We start from the raw sequence: 7500 nt of genomic DNA on the forward strand, positions 1-7500 counted from the left end.
GGCAAAGTGTCAAGGGAGAAATTCAGAAACTCAGGCCGAGCTGCCTGGAGCCCAGGGGCCGCGGGAAAGTCTGTGGAGAGCCGCTGTGTCCCTGGATGAAATGAGAAAAAAGGTGAAAAAATGGCAAAGTGTCAAGGGAGCTAGGCAGAAACCCATGCCTAGGGTCCTGGAGCCCAGGGGCCGCGGGAAAGTCTGTGGAGAGCCGCTGTGTCCCTGGATGAAATGAGAAAAAAGGTGAAAAAATGGCAAAGTGTCAAGGGAGCTAGGCAGAAACCCATGCCTAGGGTCCTGGAGCCCAGGGGCGGTTCTAAAGTCTGTGAGAGCCGCTGTTGCCCTGGATGAAATGAGAAAAAAGGTGAAAAAATGGCAAAGTGTCAAGGGAGCTAGGCAGAAACCCATGCCGAGCTGCCTGGAGCCCAGGGGCGGCTGTAAAGTCTGTGGAGTGCCGCTGTGTCCCTGGATGAAATGAGAAAAAAGGTGAAAAAATGGCAAAGTGTCAAGGGAGAAATTCAGAAACTCAGGCCGAGCTGCCTGGAGCCCAGGGGCCGCGGGAAAGTCTGTGGAGAGCCGCTGTGTCCCTGGATGAAATGAGAAAAAGGGTGGAAAAATGGCAAAGTGTCAAGGGAGCTAGGCAGAAACCCATGCCGAGCTGCCTGGAGCCCAGGGGCGGCTGCAAAGTCTGTGGAGTGCCGCTGTGTCCCTGGATGAAATGAGAAAAAAGGTGAAAAAATGGCAAAGTGTCAAGGGAGAAATTCAGAAACCCATGCCTAGGGTCCTGGAGCCCAGGGGCGGCTGTAAAGTCTGTGGAGAGCCGCTGTGTCCCTGGATGAAATGAGAAAAAGGGTGGAAAAATGGCAAAGTGTCAAGGGAGAAATTCAGAAACTCAGGCCGAGCTGCCTGGAGCCCAGGGGCCGCGGGAAAGTCTGTGGAGAGCCGCTGTGTCCCTGGATGAAATGAGAAAAAAGGTGAAAAAATGGCAAAGTGTCAAGGGAGAAATTCAGAAACTCAGGCCGAGCTGCCTGGAGCCCAGGGGCGGATGCAAAGTCTGTGGAGAGCCGCTGTGTCCCTGGATGAAATGAGAAAAAGGGTGAAAAAGTAACAAAGTGTCAAGGGAGCTAGGCAGAAACCCATGCCTAGGGTCCTGGAGCCCAGGGGCCGCGGGAAAGTCTGTGGAGAGCCGCTGTGTCCCTGGATGAAATGAGAAAAAAGGTGAAAAAATGGCAAAGTGTCAAGGGAGCTAGGCAGAAACCCATGCCTAGGGTCCTGGAGCCCAGGGGCGGTTCTAAAGTCTGTGAGAGCCGCTGTTGCCCTGGATGAAATGAGAAAAAAGGTGAAAAAATGGCAAAGTGTCAAGGGAGCTAGGCAGAAACCCATGCCGAGCTGCCTGGAGCCCAGGGGCGGCTGTAAAGTCTGTGGAGTGCCGCTGTGTCCCTGGATGAAATGAGAAAAAAGGTGAAAAAATGGCAAAGTGTCAAGGGAGAAATTCAGAAACTCAGGCCGAGCTGCCTGGAGCCCAGGGGCCGCGGGAAAGTCTGTGGAGAGCCGCTGTGTCCCTGGATGAAATGAGAAAAAGGGTGGAAAAATGGCAAAGTGTCAAGGGAGCTAGGCAGAAACCCATGCCGAGCTGCCTGGAGCCCAGGGGCGGCTGTAAAGTCTGTGGAGTGCCGCTGTGTCCCTGGATGAAATGAGAAAAAGGGTGAAAAAATGGCAAAGTGTCAAGGGAGAAATTCAGAAACCCAGGCCGAGCTGCCTGGAGCCCAGGGGCGGCTGCAAAGTCTGTGGAGAGCCGCTGTGTCCCTGGATGAAATGAGAAAAAAGGTGAAAAAATGGCAAAGTGTCAAGGGAGAAATTCAGAAACCCAGGCCGAGCTGCCTGGAGCCCAGGGGCGGCTGCAAAGTCTGTGGAGAGCCGCTGTGTCCCTGGATGAAATGAGAAAAAAGGTGAAAAAATGGCAAAGTGTCAAGGGAGCTAGGCAGAAACCCATGCCTAGGGTCCTGGAGCCCAGGGGCGGTTCTAAAGTCTGTGAGAGCCGCTGTGTCCCTGGATGAATTGAGAAAAAGGGTGAAAAAATGGCAAAGTGTCAAGGGAGCTAGGCAGAAACCCATGCCTAGGGTCCTGGAGCCCAGGGGCCGCGGGAAAGTCTGTGGAGTGCCGCTGTGTCCCTGGATGAAATGAGAAAAAAGGTGAAAAAATGGCAAAGTGTCAAGGGAGAAATTCAGAAACTCAGGCCGAGCTGCCTGGAGCCCAGGGGCGGCTGTAAAGTCTGTGGAGTGCCGCTGTGTCCCTGGATGAAATGAGAAAAAAGGTGAAAAAATGGCAAAGTGTCAAGGGAGAAATTCAGAAACTCAGGCCGAGCTGCCTGGAGCCCAGGGGCGGCTGTAAAGTCTGTGGAGTGCCGCTGTGTCCCTGGATGAAATGAGAAAAAAGGTGGAAAAATGGCAAAGTGTCAAGGGAGAAATTCAGAAACTCAGGCCGAGCTGCCTGGAGCCCAGGGGCGGCTGCAAAGTCTGTGGAGTGCCGCTGTGTCCCTGGATGAAATGAGAAAAAGGGTGGAAAAATGGCAAAGTGTCAAGGGAGAAATTCAGAAACTCAGGCCGAGCTGCCTGGAGCCCAGGGGCGGCTGCAAAGTCTGTGGAGTGCCGCTGTGTCCCTGGATGAAATGAGAAAAAAGGTGAAAAAATGGCAAAGTGTCAAGGGAGAAATTCAGAAACCCATGCCTAGGGTCCTGGAGCCCAGGGGCGGCTGTAAAGTCTGTGGAGAGCCGCTGTGTCCCTGGATGAAATGAGAAAAAAGGTGAAAAAATGGCAAAGTGTCAAGGGAGCTAGGCAGAAACCCATGCCTAGGGTCCTGGAGCCCAGGGGCCGCGGGAAAGTCTGTGGAGAGCCGCTGTGTCCCTGGATGAAATGAGAAAAAAGGTGAAAAAATGGCAAAGTGTCAAGGGAGCTAGGCAGAAACCCATGCCTAGGGTCCTGGAGCCCAGGGGCGGTTCTAAAGTCTGTGAGAGCCGCTGTTGCCCTGGATGAAATGAGAAAAAAGGTGAAAAAATGGCAAAGTGTCAAGGGAGCTAGGCAGAAACCCATGCCGAGCTGCCTGGAGCCCAGGGGCGGCTGTAAAGTCTGTGGAGTGCCGCTGTGTCCCTGGATGAAATGAGAAAAAAGGTGAAAAAATGGCAAAGTGTCAAGGGAGAAATTCAGAAACTCAGGCCGAGCTGCCTGGAGCCCAGGGGCCGCGGGAAAGTCTGTGGAGAGCCGCTGTGTCCCTGGATGAAATGAGAAAAAGGGTGGAAAAATGGCAAAGTGTCAAGGGAGCTAGGCAGAAACCCATGCCGAGCTGCCTGGAGCCCAGGGGCGGCTGCAAAGTCTGTGGAGTGCCGCTGTGTCCCTGGATGAAATGAGAAAAAAGGTGAAAAAATGGCAAAGTGTCAAGGGAGAAATTCAGAAACCCATGCCTAGGGTCCTGGAGCCCAGGGGCGGCTGTAAAGTCTGTGGAGAGCCGCTGTGTCCCTGGATGAAATGAGAAAAAGGGTGGAAAAATGGCAAAGTGTCAAGGGAGAAATTCAGAAACTCAGGCCGAGCTGCCTGGAGCCCAGGGGCCGCGGGAAAGTCTGTGGAGAGCCGCTGTGTCCCTGGATGAAATGAGAAAAAAGGTGAAAAAATGGCAAAGTGTCAAGGGAGAAATTCAGAAACTCAGGCCGAGCTGCCTGGAGCCCAGGGGCGGATGCAAAGTCTGTGGAGAGCCGCTGTGTCCCTGGATGAAATGAGAAAAAGGGTGAAAAAGTAACAAAGTGTCAAGGGAGCTAGGCAGAAACCCATGCCTAGGGTCCTGGAGCCCAGGGGCCGCGGGAAAGTCTGTGGAGAGCCGCTGTGTCCCTGGATGAAATGAGAAAAAGGGTGGAAAAATGGCAAAGTGTCAAGGGAGAAATTCAGAAACTCAGGCCGAGCTGCCTGGAGCCCAGGGGCCGCGGGAAAGTCTGTGGAGAGCCGCTGTGTCCCTGGATGAAATGAGAAAAAAGGTGAAAAAATGGCAAAGTGTCAAGGGAGAAATTCAGAAACTCAGGCCGAGCTGCCTGGAGCCCAGGGGCGGATGCAAAGTCTGTGGAGAGCCGCTGTGTCCCTGGATGAAATGAGAAAAAGGGTGAAAAAGTAACAAAGTGTCAAGGGAGCTAGGCAGAAACCCATGCCTAGGGTCCTGGAGCCCAGGGGCCGCGGGAAAGTCTGTGGAGAGCCGCTGTGTCCCTGGATGAAATGAGAAAAAAGGTGAAAAAATGGCAAAGTGTCAAGGGAGCTAGGCAGAAACCCATGCCTAGGGTCCTGGAGCCCAGGGGCGGTTCTAAAGTCTGTGAGAGCCGCTGTTGCCCTGGATGAAATGAGAAAAAAGGTGAAAAAATGGCAAAGTGTCAAGGGAGCTAGGCAGAAACCCATGCCGAGCTGCCTGGAGCCCAGGGGCGGCTGTAAAGTCTGTGGAGTGCCGCTGTGTCCCTGGATGAAATGAGAAAAAAGGTGAAAAAATGGCAAAGTGTCAAGGGAGAAATTCAGAAACTCAGGCCGAGCTGCCTGGAGCCCAGGGGCCGCGGGAAAGTCTGTGGAGAGCCGCTGTGTCCCTGGATGAAATGAAGAAAAAGGTGAAAAAATGGCAAAGTGTCAAGGGAGAAATTCAGAAACCCATGCCTAGGGTCCTGGAGCCCAGGGGCCGCGGGAAAGTCTGTGGAGAGCCGCTGTGTCCCTGGATGAAATGAGAAAAAAGGTGAAAAAGTAACAAAGTGTCAAGGGAGAAATTCAGAAACCCAGGCCGAGCTGCCTGGAGCCTCAAAGCGGATAGAAATAGCGTGGAGAGCCGCTGTTAAGCCAGACGCCCTCTGGCGGACACAGGCAGGAGTTGCAGTAAATGCATTGAAGTCAATGGGCGAGAGTACCCAATGCGCCAAAAAAGTGCTGAAAATATGACAAAGTGTCAAATGAATGGGAGTCAATGGGCGAGAGTACCCAATGCACAAAAAAAGTGCTGAAAATATGACAAAGTGTCAAATGAATGGGAGTCAATGGGCGAGAGTACCCAATGCACAAAAAAAGTGCTGAAAAAGTCCACACGAGCCTAGTCAGAAATGCAGGCCGAGGCGGCTGGAGCCCCAAAGCGGCTATAAAAAGCGTGGAGAGCCGCTGTCGCCCCGGAGAAACGGAGAAAAAGTGCTGAAAAAAGGCCCACGTCCTAACGGACCTAGGCGGAAGTGCAGGCGAGGCGGCAGGAGTCTGAAAACCGCTATAAAAAGCGTGGAGAGCCGCTGTCGCCCCGGAGAAACGGAGAAAAAGTGCTGAAAAAAGGCCTAAATCCTAACGGACCTAGGCGGAAGTGCAGGCGAGGCGGCAGGAGTCTGAAAACCGCTATAAAAAGCGTGGAGAGCCGCTGTCGCCCCGGAGAAACGGAGAAAAAGTGCTGAAAAAAGGCCTAAATCCTAACGGACCTAGGCGGAAGTGCAGGCGAGGCGGCAGGAGTCTGAAAACCGCTATAAAAAGCGTGGAGAGCCGCTGTCGCCCCGGAGGAACGGAGAAAAAGTGCTGAAAAAAGGCCTAAATCCTAACGGACCGAGGCGGAAGTGCAGGCGAGGCGGCAGGAGTCTGAAAACGGCTATAAAATGCGTGGAGAGCCGCTGTCGCCCCGGAGAAACGGAGAAAAAGTGCTGAAAAAAGGCCTAAATCCTAACGGACCGAGGCGGAAGTGCAGGCGAGGCGGCAGGAGTCTGAAAGCGGCTATAAAACGCGTGGAGAGCCGCTCGGATGATTTTTCAAAGTGTCAAATGAATGGGAGTGAATGGGGCAGAGTACCCAATGTGTAAAAAAAGTGCTGAAAAAACGACAAAGTCCACACGAGCCTAGTCAGAAATGCAGTCCGAGGCGGCTGGAGCCCCAAAGCGGCTATAAAACGCGTGGAGAGCCGCTCGGATGATTTTTCAAAGTGTCAAATGAATGGGAGTGAATGGGGCAGAGTACCCAATGTGTAAAAAAAGTGCTGAAAAAACGACAAAGTCCACACGAGCCTAGTCAGAAATGCAGTCCGAGGCGGCTGGAGCCCCAAAGCGGCTATAAAACGCGTGGAGAGCCGCTCGGATGATTTTTCAAAGTGTCAAATGAATGGGAGTGAATGGGGCGGAGTACCCAATGCGCCAAAAAAGTGCTGAAAAAACGACAAAGTGTCAAATGAATGGGAGTGAATGGGGCAGAGTACCCAATGTGTAAAAAAAGTGCTGAAAAAACGACAAAGTGTCAAATGAATGGGAGTGAATGGGGCGGAGTACCCAATGCGCAAAAAAAGTGCTGAAAAAACGACAAAGTCCACACGAGCCTAGTCAGAAATGAAGGCCGAGGCGGCTGGAGCCCCAAAGCGGCTATAAAATGCGTGGAGAGCCGCTCGGATGATTTTTCTAAGTGTGAAATGAATGGGAGTGAATGGGGCGGAGTACCCAATGCGCGAAAAAAGTGCTGAAAAAACGACAAAGTGTCAAATGAATGGGAGTGAATGGGCGGAGTACCCAATGCGTGAAAAAAGGTCTGGAAAAACGACAAAGTGTCAAATGAATGGGAGTCAATGGGCGGAGTACCCAATGCGCGAAAAAAGTGCTGAAAAAATGACAAAGTGTCAAATGAATGGGAGTCAATGAGTGTTTTGGTCGACCAGGAAAAAACGCGTTTACGGGAGAGGGTAAATCAGCCGAGAGGGGGGGGGGGGGTATACTTTACCCTCTCCCGTAAATGCCATTTTTCCTGGTTGACCAAAACACCTCCAGCACGATTTCGGAAACCCAGTTTTTAGAAACACTGACCTCCAGGGGAAGTACCGAGAAAAGCACACTTTTGAATCCGCTTTTGACGCACTGAAACACGGACGTGAGCTGGGGCCGTGCCGCTCTTGGAAAACCCCTGGAGGTTATTTTCTAAAACGGGTTTCCGCGTCCCCCCGGGCGCCCGTGTTGGGCCGCGCAAGGCGGTCCGGGCTGCCCGCCCCATCTGAGTGCCCCGTTGGGCCGCGTGCATGGCAGGCATCCAAGGAAGGCTGATGAGCAGCGGTGATGATGATGATGAGACACCAGCTGCAATTTTGACAAAGTGTCACCTCTCAAGCATTTCCAAGCGTGACACAAACAAAAGGGAACGGGAACTTTGATATGAGTGACTTGTGCTTCTTTTTCTCCAAGTGTCACTCCACAGCTGGCACCCAGGCTGTGTGACGCAGGTGTCCGACGAGGAGCGCCCGCGATGGGCCGCGTCAGGCGGCCCGGGCCGCGCTATCACCTCCGGATGACAACATCCAAAGGAGCACGTTGGTGCTTGCTGGGAGTTTGCGCACGCGATAGGCGACGCCTGGCGGCCCTGGCCGCGCCTCGCCAGCGGGTAATGACGACCGCGAGCGCCATGCTGCGCCGATGGAGCTGTCCGAGGAGCGAGAGCGCCCGCCATGGGCGGCATCCGGCGGCCCCTGGCCGTGCTTCGTCTGCGGGTCGCTCTCCAC

The sequence above is a fragment of the Dunckerocampus dactyliophorus genome, unplaced genomic scaffold (assembly GCF_027744805.1).
Source record: "Dunckerocampus dactyliophorus isolate RoL2022-P2 unplaced genomic scaffold, RoL_Ddac_1.1 HiC_scaffold_57, whole genome shotgun sequence".
Taxonomy (NCBI): Eukaryota; Metazoa; Chordata; class Actinopteri; order Syngnathiformes; family Syngnathidae; genus Dunckerocampus; species Dunckerocampus dactyliophorus.